The sequence below is a fragment of the Mugil cephalus genome, chromosome 23, assembly GCF_022458985.1.
Source record: "Mugil cephalus isolate CIBA_MC_2020 chromosome 23, CIBA_Mcephalus_1.1, whole genome shotgun sequence".
NCBI classification, from domain to species: domain Eukaryota; kingdom Metazoa; phylum Chordata; class Actinopteri; order Mugiliformes; family Mugilidae; genus Mugil; species Mugil cephalus.
In genome coordinates, this window is record NC_061792.1 from 10,645,537 (window position 1) to 10,666,546 (window position 21,010).

General features: G+C 45.9%; 1 protein-coding gene across 9 annotated transcripts in view; it reads right to left on the reverse strand.

The window, feature by feature from the left end:
• Positions 1-21,010, reverse strand: part of LOC125000808 (beta-1,3-galactosyltransferase 1-like) — a 101,613-nt gene that overhangs the window by 79,956 nt on the left and 647 nt on the right. The window lies entirely within an intron of this gene.

Genomic DNA, 21,010 nt, shown 5'->3' on the forward strand with positions numbered 1-21,010 from the left:
AAGAAAAAGAGACAAAACATCTGATATTCCCTGTTTTTCATATTTTACCATGTTTTTGTACATCTTTTATATATATATCTTTACTTCAGTGCAGCTCTTCTGTCGTCTGACTTTTTCTTTTATAAATCCATTCACCGTTCAGGCCCGACAGCGACTAGTCCAATTTATTGACCAATAAACGTCCAATTCCAAATAACAGCCAGTTATTTTCAAACATCGTTGCCATTTACCTCCCTGCATGTGTTTACTTCTCTTCTCCCCCCCTTCTCTATAAACATCTATAATGACGTCAATGCGTTTCATTGTTGTCAGATTAGTTAAATTGGACCGAGTTCATTCAACTTCCTATAAATAAACCGAAACATAAATCCAGACCGCTGCTCTGATTTACCAAGTAAACATTTAGATTGGAAAAACTCTCAATTAAAACTCAGTTTACTTTTAAATGTTGTGTTTTCTCTCTTGTTTTTCCCTCCACACGACGAACTGGAACAAAAGAATTTCAGCATTTTTGTTCAGTAGATTGACTTAAAAAAAACAGCTGCCAATTAGTTTTTCTAATCAACCACCAAGTGCAGCCTCACATAGTTTAAAATAATGTAGCTAATTAGATTTCTCAACGTCCGAGGTCACGCGTGTCCCCGTGTGTCTTACGTATATTAAGAGTTTGCTGGTTACTTGTACTTTGGCTCGTCCTGTGGCGACTCAGAGCCACATAATTGCCGTTTATTGATACATTTCTGTTATTGATGAGCGTCAAGCAGCGTGCCCGCGCTTGCTGTAATTGTTACTCCCAGGCTTTGCCGCTGTTTTGTTCATCTGGAAAATGTGATGTTTGGAGCACAGCGCGGCGGGATGATCAAGTGCCGCCTTTTTGTGCACGCCCAGAGGGAGGCATCAACAGTCCCCGGCTCTGTATTCATAGCCGAACGCGATCCGGCTCCGAACTTTGCATCCAAATAGAGCCGCGAACGGCACACGGGCCATTAAAGAGTGAGCTGTAGCACCGGCGCTCCGTGGCACGCCAGCATCTCTTGATTTATAGTCGGGCTAAACTCTTCACTGTACGGAGTAGCAGCCGCGCTGATGTATCCCTGGAGAAGCATTGCAATAAAATGAACTGCCATTGTTTTCCTGCAGAACTGTACAAATTGCCTCATCAAAGCCGCAACATGGGTCCTCCACCTCTAGCCATTAATCAGCGGGAGAGACGTCGGCGCCGCGAAAAAACGCCTCCGCATTTTCTTGAACTAAGAGGAGCATCATTCTGACAAGTGCTGCTTCTGTTTTACTTAAATGAAGACGGAGCAGCGCAGTCAAAGCAGAGGCACGTGAATTCACTTACTGTCCTCACGCTATGTTTTATTCAGACGATATAGATTTCTTTTCGGCTTTCCGAGCGACAGCGGGTGACGCCCCGCATGTGTTAAACCCTGACCTACGTGTCAAAGACAAAGACACCCGAGCTAAGCGCCTCGTGTCGGACACGGCGTCGTTCCAGGCGACGTTCCGCGATGGAGATCCGTCCCCCGTCCTCATCCCGAACATGGATCCATAAATGAACGGCACCACTTTGAGGAATAAATTAGAAGGCTGCCGCGCGCCGAATCCTAATGACCGCGTTAACCTTTGCTAACAAAGTTCCGTCGTCGTTCCCTTCTCAGAGAGGAGCGCGAGAAAAGGGGCTCCTCTGCAATTTCCAACAGTTCTTTTTAATAATTTCCCACCCTTGTGTTCACAGTTTTTCATTCTAATTAGGACGAGAGCGAGGACGAGACGTTCGAATTTCATTAAATTACCCGAGATGGATTTAACGGCGCTCGCTCGGGCACGTGGAGCATCATGTGCTGCTATTTGCACGGGCGCGCGCGAGGGGATTTGAACCCTAATTGTGCTCGTGCGCATAAATCCGAGCCTTTTCTGATTCTGCACGGTGAGACGACGGTTACATCCTGTACCTGGGACTGGTGCGTTCAATGTCCTGACCTTGCTCAATAATTCAGAATATCCCATTACGTGCCGCGATCGTTTTTAAAACGAAGTGGAATTTTTAAGCTCACGTACGCGGGAGTTGAGAGTCGGTGTGTGAAAAAAAGAAAGATTAGATTACATGATTGGAGAATAGCAAGTTCTTGCAGTGATTTGGGCACCGTAAGACAAACTGATAAATAAGACTCCTCCAGTCCTGGGCTCAATGTTGAAGAGAACTCATGAGACAAAAATTACAAAAGTAATTGGTTATAACAGCTATAAGGTTATAAAGCTACTTCCTTTGCCAACATTGTGTAGTCTGAACATATATCCTGCAAAAACCGCCCTTACGTCAAATGAAACATTTCCAGACTCACAATTTTTCCAGTGCAGCTGAATTCACAGCAAAAAGCTTGTGACTCAACAGAATTTAAGCTACACAGCTTTGGAAAAACAACAACAAAACAAAAAAAAAACAGAAATCTAAACCAACAGGCCCAACCTGCGCGGCCAGTTAACCCGAACACGCAACGCTCAGACGGGCGACAAATTAAACTTTCTGCATAAGCGAGCTTTCCGCAAACTGCCCGGAAAAGCTCCCATTCTGCTAGATTTAGTGGGATGATAGCGCAGCCTGGGTAAATAAATCCGAGGCGGCTGACTCGGAGAGAAGGAGCTATTGTCTCCCCGGCGGCGGATTGATGCCAACTTTTCTCTCGAACAGATGGAACGTGTCAAAGTAGGTGGGAGCCCGTTAACTGTTTTCATGCTCGCTGCTGCATTACAGTATAGTAGGAGGTGTGATATTCGCAGCACCTGCCATCTGATCCTGATAAAACACACACACACACAATAATAGGACTTAAATTGGTGCCGGTTCCTGATTGGAGCTGCTGCGACTAGTTGAACATAATCCTCCTGTGCAGATGTTTGCTAACGTAAATGATAAAAGTTATGAATGCGATTACACGACATACATTCCTGTCATTTTGTCAGTTTTAATCAGCAACACTACTTTTTTTTATCCATGTTACACCCTCCTCCCGTACGCCAATTTGCACATCTGCACATGTAAGCTTCCAAACAACCAAGCATGTATAAGCTATAAAAACCAGTCGCACACCAATTCTCCCACCCCCACGGGGATCAACGCTGGTTTCTGACTTTACACACAACTATTTAAAAGAAAGACGGAGCCGGACTGGAACACCCAGTGACGCTGCAACACCTCTGCCACCTAAAGCGGCAGGAGAAGGCAAATATTTAATCGCATTTATTCCCACAAGAAAGAGGACTTCATGCACAGCTCTGAATCGATGGCTCTTCATATTTAAAAAAATAAAATAAAAACCATTTCCCACTAGCGAGCTAAATATAAATTGTTATGTCGCTAATCTGGAGATTCACGTCCAGGCTTGACCGCCGTCCGTTTCCTTGTAATTACTGTGTCTCCCCACAGAGGACGGCTCGTCTTCCGCCGGGGCCCGGCTCCGTCAGCGGAAAAGGGGCTGGGAGACCGGCCAGGGACAGGGACGATAATGGCGTTCGCGTGCCAGCTTCTCACACCTCAGCAAACGAGGGGGAGGGGGATGCAAATGTGCGGGGCACAGCTCTGGCGTGATTACAACAGATGGTGACCTCTCATCTCAAACCAGCGGAGAGGTGCAGGGATTGGTGGATGAGGACGTGTCGGCTTTATTTGTGAACTTTGCCGTCGAATAATCTTTTTTTTCCTCCCCCCATCACTTTGATCAAAATGTCAACTTCCTCCTAAAATAACCTTGAATAACAATCTTCAAAGCAGCTGATTCGGGAGCCCGCCCCGGTGGAAACCAATATGGTGACAAACATTCGCCGCGGCCGCACTAAGCCGGGGTCTTTTATTGCTTCTGAGAGTTACAGTCTAAAGAGTCTTATAGAGGCATACACTGGAGATTATGCCACTAATCTGTTCTGACAACCCGCACTGTCATTGATTATTAAAAGGCCCGATCTATAATCCAAAAGCACACAGAGGGGGGGACGCGCAGCACTGCAGAAAAGCTCCTGTGTGCATTCATTCATTCATTGTGGGGAGTGAATGAATGAAGCGACGGTTTGAGATGTCACTCACTTACGCTAATAAACAGCTTCCAATGCAGGCGCTGGATGAAGGTAATCTCTACAGTATTAATGGCATTTTAAACATGCCCCGGAGCTTTGGCTCAGACGGGTGCCGCCGCCGTGGCTGAACTTCAGCCTTTTCCGAACTGCATTGATTGGAATGAAAAATAACACCTGCACGCGGTCAATACAGCTGCACCAAATGACATTAAAGATCGATCCCGGTACTAATCCCACGAGAGAAAAAAGAAAAAAGACGTGTTTCCGCTTGCTCACGTGGAGATTAAAGAGCCAAGATGAATGGGACGATGAGCCAATGGGGAAAGAAGTGAGATCCGAATGAAAGGGAGGGGCGGAGAAATGTAAAATAAAGCTAAATTAGATGTAGATGTGATGTAGCAGCTCAGTTCTGTTGCGTTCACTGGTTCCAGACGAAGAAGAAGAAGAAGGGGGGGGACATGCCTGTCGCAATTAATATCACGGTGCTTTTTATCGGCCTGTTTGATTATGACGTGGGCCTATCATTCGCTGGAATGCGAGGCGACTCCGCGTGCCAGAGTCTGAAGCCTGGCACCCGTCTCCGCTCTCCAGACACCTGTAACACCGGCGTCTCCGCGCGGCTCCGATCCATCTTTTCTTTTCCTTTTTTTTCTCCTCCCCCTCCCTCCTTCTCTATTTTTCTCCATTAATCTCCCGCCACAGTAATTCAGATTTCATTTGTTCCTCATCTTGCAGGGCTGCCGAACGCCGAGGCCAACGCAGCGATCTCTGCCGAGGCCGGTGCCAGACGACTGCTCGGAGCTTTGCGCTCGTTGTTTTCCTGCAGACGGGGGGGGGGGGGGGAAGGCCAGGGGACAGATTAGGCTAACCGCAATTACAGGAGGAACAGCGAAGGGGAGGCTTCTCCTCGTTTGTCGTGCGCCTCAGCTCAACCCTGACTAGTGTCTGCGTCTGCACCTGGCTTTGTCCCTCCTGGGCTCCCGTACTTTACTCAATTAGTGAGGATGCTCTGCTGCACCTGCGCCTCGCGCTCAGGAGCCAGGTCTGAAGATGGCAAACATCCCACATCCGGCGTCTCCGTCGGCCGTTGTTCCTCTCAGATGTTCCCCAAAAACAGATCATTTGAAAGATCACTGCGGCACCTGGGAGCGAGGAGAAAGCTTCAATCGAGCGCCATCCAAGTGGCGTTTTTATACATCCATCCTTAAAATAATCCCCTCGCTGACCCCCCGGTAATCTCTCTGCACAAAAAGAATCATTGTGTGCTTCGCAGACGACGCCAGTTGCCCGAAAACAGCTCCACAGCGGCCCCGGCGCATTTAGTTGACTTTGAGGAACCGACTCCTGCCGGGGCTCTTTATCACGGAACACAAGCCCCCGTGAAATTGGAGAAAACACAAACCACAGATAACACAAGCAGAGCGCGTAAATTCCGCTGCACGCCCTGCGGCGGGGGGAAGCCAGAGGGGATTTATGGACAAGGGAGATGACTTGCAGCGACACTATAGGATGTTTAAGCTCTTTTGTGTTCCCCCATAAAAAAAAAAGAAAGTACACACCCCGCGATTTGCTTTCTGCTGAGCTTGTGTTTGTGCGGTGTTTTCGTCGGAGCCTCGGTATCAGCGGCACGCACAATGGTATCAGAGGAAAGCCAGGCGAGCGGAGGCAGCGGTGTTGTGAATAGACAAACCCGAGTGAACTTGCAGCATTAAGTAACCTAACCCCAACCCTGGTCTGCAGGGGAACAAAGGAAAAGAAGTAACGCAGCGATGAGGTTGCACGTGGGTAGGGAAGGTTGTGTTATGTGGTCAGATGCAACAAAGGAGCGACTGTGGTGAAAGTTAACAGGGGCTCTTAAGGCTCTGGGTGCGACTTTGACCAGAAAACCAGCAGAAGCATTATTGCAAACCATGCGCACACTTTTGTGTAATCAGTATTCCCTGGCTTCAAGGAAAAAATAAATAAAAAAAGGTTCAGCGAGGCTCTCAATCTAATTTTGCATCTGTGGGAAGTGAGATTCACGGAGCTCCAACCTCACAACCTGCAGGACTTGAAGGATCTGCTGCTGATGTGTTGGTGACAGATACAACAGCACAACTTCAGAGGCCTAGTGGGAGTGCAGGGCTTGATTGCTCTGGGCTATTTCGGCAAAAAAAAATAACACATCAATAGGCAGGTGGTCACAATATTCTATCTGGCTCTATTCATGCACATTAGATACATAATACTTACCGGTGCATATGTAAAATAAAGACTTGAAAACAGTCGTTCTGCTCGGCCACTTGTAATTTTTTGAGATCAGAGTGAAGACTGTTCCAGGAGTGGATATAAACAAAGCACCTAGGAGATATAATGATGACCTACAGCTCCATACTAGCTGCACATATATTACTACTGAGAAGGTGAGCGGCAAATGAGATGTAAAGAGTGAAAGAAAAATAAGGATTAAAGCATGTGTAAGCTAAATCACTGGAGGTAAAAGGTGAAAACATCATAAATAATGCATCCTCCACTCAACAGATAACCAACAAGTGTTTGTTGTCCTAAACCGTCTGTGTTTTGTCGAGGCTAAAACTCCAAAAGCATCGAGGATGAATAATAAGCGACTGAACCAGCTACGGAGGCATCGTTCCGCATTGTGTGCGTTTTTATATATCAACGCTCTCCTATACACGCCGCCAGGACAAAATGTGCACATGTCCGCTTTAGTGATGCCTTCGAGCGCGGACAGAAAGCCTGCGCACCAATTCATCCGCACGCTTTGTGTTGACACGTCGTGAGGCCGACGTCTGCAGACAGCTGGCTGGCAAGCATCTTTCTACCCAGCAGGGACAAGACTGAATCAAGTACAATCCACACAACGTTCACTCAATGTCCGCGGCCTCACATTTCATAACCAGAGATAATGTTTCACCTCAGTTCGGATCAGTGCTGTTTTTTGTTTTTCCTCTCATCCCGTCCTTCTTAGAAATATGAGGTGTTCCATCCATCGTAGATCTTACGGCGAAAAGCGGCAAGTTTCTACTCCTGCTTCCAGCTTAGTCTGTGGTTTTAGATGGATGTACAAACAGACATCAACTGCACATTTTAATATAATCAATGGGAAGATAAATGGGCCTAGTACTATCCCCTGAGGGACACCACTCATCACGAACTGCACGAGCTGATCTCAGGAACGATAACACCAAATATACAAAGTTGCATTTCAAGGATAGAGTCAATTTTACTCTCAAAAGTTTTAAAAGCTAAATATATAACTAGTTGAACCACAAACCATTTTTGTCAGTTTCATAAAAGTAGAGAAGTTAAGGTCAAGATGTGTAAAAAAAAAAATTATTTGATCACAATAAAAGCTAAATATATAACTGGTTGAACCACAAACAATTTTTGTTGGTTTCACAAAAGTAGAGAAGTTAAGGTCAAGATTTGATCACAATAAGTAAAAAAAAAAAAAAAAAAAAAAATCAGAGGAACACATTTCATTATACTGCAGAAGAAGATTTCATTTGTCCAAGCGGAATTGCTTAGTAACAGTTGCTCGGTAACAATACAAACGAATTAAATTGGATTAGAACGTTTATTATTTCACATTCCAGTCAATAAACGTGCTAAAAATATGCTTTAGCTCCTTGCATTCAGTAATATGGATATTTATATGAGTCACACGGACGACAGAGGAAACCTGAAGAATTCGTAGTACTCCAGATGAGCAAAATTCATCAGAAGAAGAAGAAGAAGAAGTGCAACAAACTGCTAGAAGTTAAAAACTAGTTAAGCTCACCGGGGCAGACCCGTGCTTCTGGGAGGCTGCTCGCTGTTAACAAATACTGCCAGCCCTGTTATTATAGAGTCCTGGCTGCTCTCATCAGCATTCACTCCTGGGAGCACCTGCTGCTGAGGTGGATGTTCCACAAGTTATTGGATTGCTAATCTCTTCCTGGGAGGCCTTTTCAGCCAGGCGGACAGATGAGGGGTTGGAAAAGGCAATAAGCCATCCACGGGGAGCAGCTGATGATAAACTTGAGCGAGGAGGCAGGGGGGGGGGCGGGACCGTACGCGGTCCACGTACGCGGGCGAGGCGGGGGGGGAAGGACGGCTGTCTGGCTTCGCCGGGACACGCCCGCCTCCCGGTTTCCTTCTCCGCCGAGTTATTGCTTTTATTCCGAGAGAGCGCGCCGGCTCTCTCCCTCAATAGATCACGGCGCTCGATAAAGCGGCGGTGATCGGGGCGGGGAGCGGCTCTGGGCGCCGCCATCCACAGCGCGCACTTCCAAAGGCGCGAGCTGGTCCCCACCGCTGCTGATTGCTCTTTTAATGGTGATGAATGCGCAGGAAATAGCGAGCGCGCTGCCACCGATGCGGTGATGGAAGGCGGCAATAACTCTACATCATGTGACCCTTTCACTGCGGGCAAAGCGTTACAGACTAGTCAGATAAAACACATACACTCACAGACGCACACACCAACATGTTTTTTTTTGTTGTTTTTTTTTTAAGCCGACTTCCCGTCGACTAAACACAAAAGGCCAATTTACGCTCTGCATCCACGAGATCCGTCCACTCTGCGAAGCGCCGATCAAGTCTGTCACTTTTGACAATCCGACTGTCGGAATGAACCAAAACCAGACAAACTACCCTAAGATCTCACTCACTTGTCTCAGTCGCAGTTGGATCACAGCGCTCCACGCTGCCTTTGTTTCCCGGCCCAGACGGCGTCCGCACTCGACATCCTCTTTGTCTTCTCGTGCTTTAAACTGACAGCGGGGCCCAAAAATTTGTTTCGCTACAAGAGAAACGTCCCAGCTGGTGTCATATATATATATATATATTTATTTCTTTTTACCCATTTGCATTGTAGTGCTGTTTTTCTCCAGGCGTTCAGGCCACACAATATGACAGAGAGGGAACAAGACTTTACTGAATCTACAAAACCACGTTTGATGCTGATTTTGCTGATTGTTCCCTGGCTATGAGAGAACTTTATGACTTTAGTATTTAATGCAGAAATGTTAGTAAGCTCGTGCTGTAATGTACCTGTTCAAATGCATGTGCAGGTTATAAGATGAGGCAGATTTTAAGGGCTACTACAGAGCATCTGCATAACTAGCCTTATAATCATGACACGGAAATATACACAGAAAACATGATTCTTATAGTTTCTGGAGTGGAACTGCTTCTTCTACTTAATTGCACTAAATGTGCAGAGAGATAATTTGCAGCTCCTCGCCGAGGCAGTGCCAAAGTCTGAATCCTCAAAGTTGGGTTTGTGCTTCGTGCTAAAATTGCAAGCACAGGACAAATATCGGGTGTAAATTGTACTGAACTAAATGTGAAGTTCTGCGCCGTTATGCTTGTTGCAGACAGGATGGGGAACGCTAACTTTGCCTGACTGACTGTCCCCTTTTTTAAACAAAAAATACCAGCAAATCCTTCACATCACACTCGGCGTCACTTAGCGCTTCGCGCAAATTAGCAAAACCCATTATATGCTGTAAATATCAGTGCTAGCGCTACCGTTAGCTTTCAGCTCAAGTCTCCGTAATGGAGCAGCGTGCTCGGTCCCGTTTCATCAACGCACCCTGCCTTTAATTATTGCCGTCTACATCCTGTCTCCCTGTGTCTGTGTCTGTGTGTGTGCGACGAGGAAACTTGAAAACGCAGACGACTCGGCGAACAAAGGGAGGCCTTGCAGTGAAGGCTCGTTGTCTGATGATTTTAATCGCTGACATTCAGGCGGCGGCCCCATTCAACACATCTTTGTTTATCGTGATGGATTAACAGCCAACAGACGGATTAGACGGATCGCCGTGACAAAACTCTCCCATGTATATTACGTGGCACAGCTGTGCACTTGGCTGTGAACCTGCAGGAACATTGTGGCATCTTTGGGCGTCACGGCACATCAAACACATCTCTGGGGCTGTGGGGAGGGAGGAGGAGGAGGAGGAGGAGGCCGAGCTGCTCTCCTCCAATCCTCCAAACCGTAAAGCAGGACAATCATCCTCTGGTTCATTACACATGGGCTTTTTTTTTTTTATTGCGATGTGAAAAGCGGGGCTACTATGAGCGACAACAAGCAGATGATGTTTTCCTGTTTCCCGTCCGTATAATAACAGGTGAATGCGGTCTTTGATTACGAGAGTTCGGCGCTCGCGTCTTAAAATAAAATACGACGGGCCGCGGGGGCGACGGCTCCGCGGCCGGGACGCATCGCTGATTAAATTACCCGGCTACTAATTTTCTCCGAACCGGATTTTCTTGCCGGAAAGGTCACCAGGTGTACGCGAGCGCGCGCCGATGCCGCCGCCGCTTCCCCCGGGCGAGATAGAAGATGACAGCGATGAATGAATGAAAAATTATCCCGATATCGAGATTACCCGGCAAGCTGGGGAGCGGGCAAACATCTAATCACCGCACAGCCCCATGAAAAATGTCCTTATTTTGTGCTTCCGCATAAATCGGGCGAATTAACAGAAAGCGTCCTCGCCTCCGACTGACAGCTTCGGTCCCGCGTTATTGCAGCGTGCCGGGTTTGTTGCTCCAGGTGTAATTATGATCCACGCCATCATTCCCCTTTTTTTCTCTGGGAATCTTCTTCGTGCTATTCGGAGAGGAATCACCAGCTGGGCGTCGGTTCAGACTCATTACAGAAACATGCCACCGTGATATTAGAGGCTTAACGGTAACACATCAATAAACATCTCCTCGCGATAAGACGCGTATATTCTTTGGAATTTCTGCGCTAAAGCTGCTAAAAGCGTTTCCATGAGCGCAGCGGCGAATGCAAACAAAGTGAATGTATGTCTCTAATGTGGATACGCTGAATATTAATGGCCGCCCTCCCGTAAGTAAAACCCATAACGCCTGCAGCCGATTAAATATGAAAAATCATCCAGAGAATGTAATCAAGCGCGTCCTGAAAAATGCATGGAGTTCACATATTAGAGAGGACGCAGTGTTCATCTCAGCCAGAGCACACATTACCACGGCCCTGCTTACATTATTCTCCCCCTCTAAAGGCAACTAGATAAGACAGACGCTCCTGAAGTAATCTAAAGCAGATAAAAACCATCTTCGGAGCCGCGGCTCCAGACGAGCCATTCATCATCTTGCAGATCACAGCAGTCATGTCACCAGGCACATATGCAGTCTAGACTCACGGGGTAATACAGTATTCAAATCTAACGTATTTACAGGCTTATTCTGCGAAGATAAGTCTGCGACGGCAGCCTGGAGTACAAAAATAACAAAAAGGCGCTCTGAACGTCTGAGAATAAACACGCTCCAAGAAATGATTATACCAAACAAACCTCAAATGCATTTCGCCTGCATCCCCATGTTTTCTCGGGTGCTCAAGGGGAGGGATTGTTATTTTTTCCTCCCCCCCCTTTTCCTCCCGATACCTCTGCGCTTCTATGAGCGCACAGTCGAACAGTAAATAAAGCCCGTCTGGTGCCATAAATAAAAGAGAAGAATTGAGCGCGCGCGCTTGCTCGGATACAAACTCCCGGTACCGCTTCTCGTTTATCAATGTTTCAAAAAGCACACGGGACCCTTTTGCGGTGGGCGTGACCGGAGCGCATCTCCTCGGCGTTGTTGGTTCACTTTTGTCGTGCGGGGGGGAAGGGGGCTGCAGGTTACGAGTCATGACGGTGCCATCGAGGGTAATATTGCGATTATACAACAATTACCAAGCGTATAATTAAATATATATTCATGTTGATTGACATTTTGCTCTCAAAATTTAAATTTTTTTTTGTGAGTGTGCTTCCTGTTACCATGGAAATAAATGGGGTCGGGCTAATAACTGGAACACAATCAGTCACGTCAGCAGACTCCTATGTCTACAGCAAATAATCCGAACCTTAGCAACGACCTGGCAACAGAAATGATCTTCTAGTCCCAGATGAGTGAACTCTGAGCCGCGGTCTCTGACTTTACCGAACTAAATCAATAATACAAACAAGCAAAAAAAACGCTTACTTTTATTGCCCAAGTTATAACAAAGATGCTGTTAACAACAAACCGATTCATTTTGTAGCGTATTTTTCAGCCGTTTCCTGCCTCCAGATCTGACGGTTACACTGTTGCCATGGAGATGGATACAATGTTGCCACAGACTTGGCGGAGCAACATTTTTTAGTGATGAGTCAGCCGTGCTGTGATGCTGATTTGAGCACGTTCTAAAAGTCTTACTGACCAATCAGATTGCCTGGTCGGAACTATTTGTTGCATAATTATTGCTAAATGCTATAAAATCATATATATGTTGACAATCAGTCACTGCTAATATTATAAACCACAGGAGAAAGGCTCTGCAATACTAAGGCTACATTTCGTCTCGACAATTCACTTTGAAAATAAGTAAAGAAAGAACATGGAGCAGTATGTGCAGTACGGCGTCTCTTTCTTAGCGTTATCTGATCGGCAGCACAGACAGCGCAGCTACACTCCAGTCGTGCCTCTTCATGCGCGGACGCTTTAAATGCGTATAGGGCCCACAAAGAATCAATTTCTATCTACTACAATACACTTTAACCTTGCAGCTGCTCTGAGCACATACAGAGAAACAGCTTCTCAACTCCCACCGAGGCTACGGTTTGAACATGAAGGTGTCTCGTTACTGTAGCAACACGGTCGAATGACGTTTTCACCCTTAAAAACGCGTTTGTGATCGAGCCTCGGCTTCTTTTCAGAAAGCTGATTAAACCGGAATAACAAAAGTACTTCTGAACACGTATCGTCTGCAAAAACACTAAAGCAGCACAGACTCTTATAGGTGAGGCCACGTAATCCGCCACAACATTACGACCACCGACAGGAGAAGTGAATAACATTGAGCATCGTGTGGAAATTCACTGTTCTGTTGGGAAACGTTAGGACCTCGGGTTCATTCCACCCACCCAGACCGGACCAGACCAGATTAGACAAGACCACATGCACACACACAAAAATTGTTTAGGAACAAGTCCAAAAGAAACACACCAGAAGACGTTGACCTCCAAATAGATCCCTAATTGGTCGAGCATCTGTGGGACGATGCACACGCCACCTCCCCTCGACCCACGGGACCCAAAGACCGCGCATTCAGCGACCGCTCCGTGACATTCGTTAACCCCGTCCTGACTCGTTTCCCTCCTGCTCCTCGCTCGCGGGCTGAGGAGCAGCTGCCCAAACACAAACAAAACAGCGGCAGAGATGATATTCAGTCCGCTCCATTATTCAGAAAGAAAGAAAAAAGAAAAAAACCTGCCAAATGAAAAGCTGATTTCCCTGCAAGCATGAAGCACTTAGTGTTAACTGAATGTGGCAATCCTGTTTCTCTACAGGTTTTCAGGCAGATATAATAATATCACTCACCCTCTTCAGAGTATGAATACTGTTAAGACATTGTAAAATGATTTTATAAATATGAATAAAAGACTTTCCAAACGGCAATGGATCCCAAATCAAAAAATCCATACGTTCTGTTTAGTATCTCTGTACATTTCTTTTTTTTTTCCTTGAATTCTAACCTCTTTCCTTTCTTCTAGGGAGCAATTCATCCCCTTTTGCAATCATCAATATTGAGCGCCGAAGAAGAAGAAGAAGCCCTTAAATGTGCGAAAAGACGCAGCGAGTCCCCGGAGCAGCCCGAGCTCTGCGCGCCGAGCGCATTTAAACTTCTGAGAGCCAGTTCCAACAAAAGCAGGAGCGCGCCTTCGCGTCTCAAACGCCGCTTCGCTTCAAGCGCCAAGCCGAAGTGAACTCATAAACTCGCGAATTTAGATATCACGTACAGGATTGATCGGGGATGAGAGCACCTGTGGCTTCGCTCCGTCAATAGGAGCAGGAGAGATCGAGATCGACCTCTCGACTCTTTGACGGGAAACACGTGCTCGGCCCAGAAGGTCGGCTCTAAAAGTTTCTTCTCGATTTCATCCGTCAGTCAGATGTAAATATATTTCTCTCCTTCCAGCTGAGAGCGGAGGCTGTTAACAAGGCCAACTGGGACACGTGTGGATGGGATTGCTCTACATTGCGTCTGCCTGCCCTTAAAATCCATTTGGCAGCCGTCATTCCGAGAAGCAAATGTCAAATTTACATACGGGTCCTCGAAGGATAAAGACGCTTAAACACGCATCAAGCGCATCGGCCGCGCCTGAAATAATTGGCGCCGCACCTAGTTAGGCGAAGATTAATGACGGCCTGTGCCGCGTGTGTTTGCGCGCGCGCACATGGTAGCGCTATACTCTATAATTAGGCCTCGGAGTCAAACATGCGACTGTTCAAATGGGTTAGCGGAGTCCGCTGAGGAATGCGCGCTCATCGAGAGCAGATGCTGATTGAAATCAAGCGTGCACGCAGTAGGATATTAATATCACCTACAGGATCATGGCACGAGCAGCACAAACTGCTACACACACAAACACACACACGCGCGCGCATGGAGCGCCAGAAATAAAACTCAATGTTTCCCTCTGTGGTGACTGAGGGGCAAGCTGTCGTCTGGATTTAATTAATTTAGAGGGACGTGAAAAAGAGTTGGAATTGTCGTCCTGTTTTACCCCCCGAACCCTTACTGCAAATATCATTATGGAGCCGTGATTGGCTTTCACACGGAGAATTAAGAGCGAGGGGGAGGGGAGTCAGACAAAGACAATAAATAAAGACATACTGTGTGTGTGTACATATATATATCTCTATATATATAGATATATATACACACTTCAAATGGAAAAGCATAGCAGCAGCACAAAGGTACCGTCACATGTGTCTCACTTATTGCGTGGGTTCTGCAACGGTTTAACCTCCTGAGACACAAGCGTTCGTTTAGAATGCATCACAATTTCTTTAAGATAAGATTAAGATCTTTAGCGGACAAAAAAATAAATTAAAATAAGCACCATCTTTGTCCTTGAAAACAAAAATTATGTGAACATGGGGATTATTTCACTGTCTATTACAACAATGTGAACCAAAATGTTTATTTTAATGCAAAAGCAGAATTGGAAACGATGAAACGTCCCCAAACTATTTACTATGTATTTGCTACATTTTCATGTCACGTGAAACTAGAAAAGTTTCTAAGAATAATCAAACAAGTGTATTGACTCTTCGCTACCAGTGCACAGGAGACAAAAGTGTCTCCACATGAGGACAACAGGTCCAAATGAACCAGAATAAGCTGCAACAAACCTAAAACGTAACGACGTAAAGTTTCAATTTTCAAAATTAAAGCCACACATTTTACCCATGCAGAGGCATAAGGGATAAGAAGGAAGCGTGCACTAAATAAATAAATAAATAAATAAAAAAGGAAGCTTCCTTGATTTCTGTGTCCAGGAGGACACCAGAGTCAGGTCTCCATCCCTCTATCCTACTCTCGCTGTTTGACCACTCCAATGAAAATCCAATCATCTACTTGGACGGGGGAACGGGGAGACATCAGCAGAGACAGCAGCCAGCTCGGCAAACCAGCTAAACCCCGTATGAGAACCCAATTACACACATATACACACACACCACAGGTAAAAAGTTTGGAAGCAACTACAAGTTTCTGTCCACAGTGCCCAGTTTCTTTCTTAGATGTATTTACTCAATGATCAGACTTTGCTTTTGTTGCTAAGGTTCATTTCCCTCTGTTTACCTTTAGGCGAACATGAACGTCACCAGAGCGTCGCTGAATAAATGCCAGCGAACACAAAAGAAGAAGGGCTTAGTTTAAGGGTCAGGAAGATTTGCAAGAGTCACAACTTCAGTGCAAAAGTAAAAAAAAACAAACAAAATAAACAAAACAAATCACAGTGTGCATTATTCACTTTGAGTCTTTTGTGGAACGAATGCCTCGTATATGTCATGATGTAGTTAAAGCAAAAAAAACGCAAATACCTGATAATTATAGTATGTTTATCATGTTTGTTTTGATGCAACGTGGAAGCCAACGGCAGCTAACATGCAACCACAGCTGGTAGAGTATGAGATAACAGGCTGCGGGGGAGTGGGTTTGAAGCTGGCATGAGCCTGCTTCCCCCCCCCCCTCCACTACTACTACTACAAACATGTGCTGGCGTGTGACCTACGCAGCTGTGCATCATGGGAATAAAAATGCATCTGGGCCTAATTCACCAACAAACTGCCTCATCAACGTCACCTGCCTCGACTGAGAGGACGAGACATTTTTAATACAGCCGATGCAGTTTGCTGGAGAACAATCTTCCAGCTCAACGATGACGTCTGGAAAAGGAATCACGCAGCATATGTTATTTATGTTGTCCTTGGCTGCGCCACGGCTGTAATATCACTGTAGCATGTGAGCTTATGTGTCAGTCTGGTAAACACACCCAGATATGACAACAAATACCCAGACTGTTGACAGTTTTATCCATGCTGCTGGAGCGATTTGCGCGCGGGGAGAAAGGAGAAATCAGTGCGATCACAGCGTGGCGTTGGCCGGATGCGAGTCCATCATCCGCGCCTGCGGAGTCGTACGCAGAGCCGGGATCGCGCCGCGACCAACGGGGATTGTCGGGCGATCCGATAAAGTCGGCGGACGCGATCAGGACGAGCCGAGGCCGACAGATTAAAAAGAAACACGTAGCCGCCGCCGCCGCCGCCGCCGCCGCCGCCTGTTCCACTTTCCAAACCGTGCCCCTTTAGAGACACAAACACACAGAGCACGACTGAAAAGAGAGGATGGGAGGGGGGGCGTGGAGGAGGATCAGCATAGGTCAGAGCACATCAATGTGAAAACCAGCGAACACCCCGAGAGAAAGAAAACGAATCAGAGAGGAATCCTACTGCCGCAGCGGCACAAAACTCAAGACCTTATAAAAGATGACAGTGTTGGAAGTTACAGCCTCCTCCTATCTGTGATTACACTGCAGCCAGACAGTCATAAAGTCTAACGCATTGAAAATTATGAGTTGCTACTACACAGAAACCATTAATTCTGTGTGGAAACGGGCGACTGGGCCGCATCTACCCCCCCCCCCCAAAACCACCATGTTGGGATTAAACTGAACAATTTGGCCATTAATTATTCAAAGGGAGCGCTAAGTGAATAAAAATAATGCGATAGCTTAACTGATAACCTGAGGGAGACGCTCTGTTGATTCAAAACTAGGTCAAGGGCAACAACTTGGGGGAGATCTGCAGAGGTGTTCCAGGATGCTTCGTGTGAGGGACGGCGCTGCAGCACAAAAATGATTTGTTTTGTAGCGCTGGAGTAGTGAGACTGCGGTTAAAATTCTGGATGTGCATGAAAATATGCAGAAACATCCTGCAGCTTAAAACATGTCGTGAGTCAATAATTACTAGGCAGCATCAGTTTAGCCATAACTGTAGCTGCTGAAATCAACAACTTCTACAGCTCGTCAGGGCACTTTTGTTTTTGCGAGCCACTTAATTTTAAAACGGTAGTGAACTCCTTTAAAGCGTCATAAAGCTGCCGGAGCGAAAACCGATGAACAGTCAGCGGTGAAAGAAAACCGGGGCCCAGATTTAATATCAATTCATTAAGTCACGTTTCCATTTTGAAACCGTTTTAATTGGTTTTGAATAAGATTTCCGTGCGCACGTCTCCTCTGCTGCGCGGCTCCTCTTGCAAATCCAATCAGCCCTCGGCCCAGACGGTGCTCTCAGGGTTTGTAGCCGCTGTCTTGTTCATGGTCTCGGGAACACGCGTGGACTAATCCCTCTGGACTGAGCCTGCGCCGCACAACTCGTGAGACCGCGGCAAGATTTTAAAGAGAGGATGCGGGAAAATGGAAAGGGTTTGAAGACTCAATCGGAGGGTTTTTGGAATAGATATCGGACTGTTCAAATCAAGACAGCCCTAGCACACGGGTCTCCAGCAGGGGGTCCGCCGAGGTACTGCAGGGGGGTCTCAGAATCTTTGGTTGATTAGACATTTTTATATATTTTTAAAATTTTCCCCAACAAATTAGATGCAAATCTCCCGTTCCACCACATCCAAAAGGTGATGATCTATTGGATTGAGACCTGGTGACTGTGGAGGCCATTGGAGTACAGTGAAGTCATTGTTCAAGAAACCAGTTTGAGATGATATGAACTTTGTGACATGGTGCATTATCCTGCTGGAAGTAGAAGATGGTCCACTGTGGTCATAAAGGGATGGACATGGTCAGCAACAATACTCAGGTAGGTTGTGGCATTTAAACCAAGAAAATATCCCCCACACCATTACACCACCACCACCACCAGCCTGAACCATTGATACAAGGCAGGATGGATCCATGCTTTCATGTTGTTTACGCCAAATTCTGACCCTGAAATCCAAATGCCACAGCTGAAATCAAGACTCATCAGACCAGGCAACGTTTTTCTAATCTTCTATTGTCCAGTGTTGATGAGCCCGTGTGAACTGTAGTCTCAGTTTCCTGTTCTTAGCTGACAGGAGTGGCCCCCGGTGTGGTCTTCTGCTGCTGTAGCCCATCTTCTTCAAGGTTGGACGTGTTGTGCGTTCAGAGATGGTATTCTGCATTCCTTGGTTGTAACGAGCGGATATTTGATTTACCGTTGCCTTTCTATCATCTCCAACCAGTCTGCCCGTTCTCCTCTGACCTCTCACTGGATGTTTTATCTTTTTTGGACCGTTCTCTGTAAACACTAGAGATGGTTGTACGTGAAAATCCCAGTAGATCAGCAGTTTATGAAAAACTCAGACCAGCCCGTCTGGCACCAACAATCAAACCACATTCAGAGTCGCTTAAATCCCCTTTCTTCTTCATTCTGATGCTCAGTTTGAGCTTCAACAAGTTGATCACCTCTGCATGCCTAAATGCATTGAATTGATAGCTATTTGTGTTAACAAGTAATTGAAAAGGTGTACCTAATAAAGTGGCAAGTGAGCCTCCCTAGCAAACAACAAGTCCACATGATTGATTCCTCCCTGCACAACAGCCGACTGACACAAAGTCCTACCGATAAAAAGCCGAGCACTCTTTCACAACACAACATGAGACCCGATGGCGCCAAAAGGAAAAAGAGCTAAATTCAACCAAAAGGTCTTCCTAAGGAGGCAGTTTCTAAAGGAGATTCGGCTGAAAAAAAAAAGCTGCGTTGACATTTGACAAGCCGAGTCGTACACTTGAAAGGAGCGCGTTCCCCGGGGGCCTCCAAATGTCACTGCGAGCGGTAACGAACAGTCATCCACCAAGTGACAGATTTTCCCTTTAAACTGTGTCGACAAGAAAAGCAGCGGCGAAAGCATGAGCGCGCGGAAACGGCGAAACGAGTTAATAAGTCGGTCTGTAATACTCTTTCTCCGTTGTGCTCTTTACAAACGCCATTCATCAACGTCACCTGCAGTTTATCTCATCCAGGAGGGCCATCATCGCGCCATAAATCCAATTCCAATCACTTCCCGGACTAAAATATGACGTAATTAAGGGAATTTGGTGGAGCCCGGGGGCGTTTTGGAAGATTCATTTCAACCGAAAAAGGCTCCTTCGATTTCCGCCGCCGCGCTATGAGTGAGAATGACGTGAAATTATTAAACGCGGAACGGTTCAGGAGATCGATTGTGTGTGTCACAGGCCGATAACTCAGACAGGCAGGATGCCTTCGCGTATAAAAGCCACCAGCCTTCCCCCAACACGCGGGGGTTAAACGAGTTAAAACCGGGCCCATTAGACGCACACCCAGGGGCTCGCTTCCTCTCCCAGGACGTCAATAAGATGTAGTTTACAACGCAGCACGTGGAGAGAGCCTATTTATACATGTTAGAGCTGTAATCAGAGGGAGGAGTGACTCGGTAAAGCGTTAAAAAACTAAATCTGAGCGGCTCTTTCTGGTGTCGTCGTCCCAAAACCAGCTGTGACCTAAACACCTGCAATCGTGAACACATTTATGAACATTTGCTCAAACCTCAAATCTTTGGTTGATTAGACATTTGTTATATATATTTGTTACATAATTTTATATTATGTTGCGCTACAAGATAGTTTAATATTGAATGCAAGATGATAATAATAATAATAATAATGTATATTTACAAATAGCGCTAGGCTAATTTCCCCTATTTTACGGGGTCCTTAGCTTAAAAAAAACATTGAAGACCCCTGATTTACACGATCTGCTGTACTTCCATTCATCAAATCCAGACCTCCTGAAAAAAAAACACTCTTTTGACATGTCACTGCTCTAATTAAGATGAATCCACTGAGATGGGGGGCTTGGATGGAAGGGACCGCTAGATATTTCTCAGCTAAAAAGGAATATGTCTTCCTCACACGCGCACACACTCATATAAGATCAGTATCTGGTCACGCTCCAGCTACGCAGGCTTAAATGAGAGACTTTGGCAGGGCTGCAGGTGTTAACGACGGCAAGGTTGAAAGCCACCAAAAAAAAAAAAAAAAAAAAAGAAGAAGAAGAAAAAAAAAAAAGAAGATGGGCCTGGTATTACCCCTGGACTAGAAAGACTAGAAAGAGAGTGGAGAGGTATTGATGTAACCACTTCAAGGAGCAGTGTAATTCAAAAAAAAAAAAAAAAAAAAAAAGAAAAGAAGATCAGTTCTGCGGGAGGGGGGGTTGGATGGCCATGGCATTCATGTTTCAAAGCAACTGTCAAAATAAATCTCTGCAAATGGATTTTTGGAGGCTTAGGCGCAGTTTTCACAGCGAGCTTAGACACTGGCCGTGAATTGTTCTTATGACCCTTTGACTACACGGTAAAATCCTATTGATATTTCCACCACTTTCCCAGCTTTTTTTTTTTTTTTTTTACTTCTTGGAAGACAATGATAAAGCAGCGTGCTGGCACTCATCCCTTCACGCAACGCAACATAAAGAGGGCGGATGGATTTTTTATTTTTTATTTATTTATTTTTTTTACCAGTTCGCGTTAAGTGACGCGGATTAACAGCCAGATAAATCATTGTCCTCACATTAAGCTATGAAATGCACAATGCTCTCATCAACTTATCGGGAT